This window comes from Aphanomyces astaci (assembly GCF_000520075.1).
Source record: "Aphanomyces astaci strain APO3 unplaced genomic scaffold supercont1.49, whole genome shotgun sequence".
NCBI lineage: Eukaryota > Oomycota > Saprolegniomycetes > Saprolegniales > Verrucalvaceae > Aphanomyces > Aphanomyces astaci.
In genome coordinates this window covers 444,055-445,207 of record NW_009798312.1, presented here as the reverse complement: position 1 = coordinate 445,207, position 1,153 = coordinate 444,055, and positions in this window count along the sequence as shown.

Genomic DNA, 1,153 nt, shown 5'->3' with positions numbered 1-1,153 from the left:
TTTGTATGTGAGCTGTTAAAAAGCATATATGGGCTTAAGCAGGCACCAAGGATTTGGTACACAATGTTGCATGAGTTTTTGACATCAATGGGATTTACTCGGTGCTACAAAGAGTACTGTATATATGTCAAAAAGGTGGGAGATGATACGATTGTTATCGTAGTTTATGTGGATGACCTAACGATAACGACCAAGTACATGGAGAACATGGTTCATGTTAAAGCGGAGTTAGGCAAAAGGTTTAAGATGAAAGACTTGGGTGAAATAAACTACATCCTCAAAATGGAAGTATCTCGAGATATGTCAGCGAAAACAATGAAAATATCGCAAAGGAAGTACATTCGAGATTTACTAAGCAAGTATGATATGGAAAATTGTATGACGGCGTCGACACCCCAAATAGTGGGAGCTGTTTTACTACCAGAAAGTACCTTGACTCCAGCAGAGATTGCGAAACAACCATATGATTATAGGGGAATTGTTGGTTCGTTACAGTACTTAGTCAGAAGTACTAGGCCTGACATTGCAAATGCTGTACGAGAACTAAGCAGATTCTTGTCGTGTTATAATGCAACACACTGGGAAGCAGCCCGACGAGTATTGAAATACTTGAAAGGGACATTAGAGTATGGACTTCTACTAGATGGAAATGAGAAGAACCTACAGTATGAGGTCTATTCTGATGCGAGTTTCGCGAATCGAGAAAAAGATCGTACGAGTATTACTGGATATTTAGTATTACTTGCTGGAACATGCATATCATGGTGTAGCTGTAAGCAGTGCTGTGTAGCATTGTCTACTGCTGAATCAGAATTGATTGCATTAAGTGAAGGTATCAAGGAAAGTGAATGGCTGTGGCACTTATTGAATGAATTGGGATTCAAATTGAGTGATCCAGTACAATTATGGTGTGATAGTAAGTCGGCTATTAGTGTGGTACAAAATCCAGGAAACCACAAAGCGACAAAACACATTGAAACGAGATATTTGTTTTCACGAGATCTTGTTGAAAAGAAAAGGGTTAAGATTCAATACTGTAGAACTACAGAGATGATAGCGGACCTTTTAACAAAGGCGCTACCAGTAAAACAGTTTGAATACTTGAGGGATATGATGGGAGTATGCAACTTACAAGGATAAAGTAAGGTTAAGG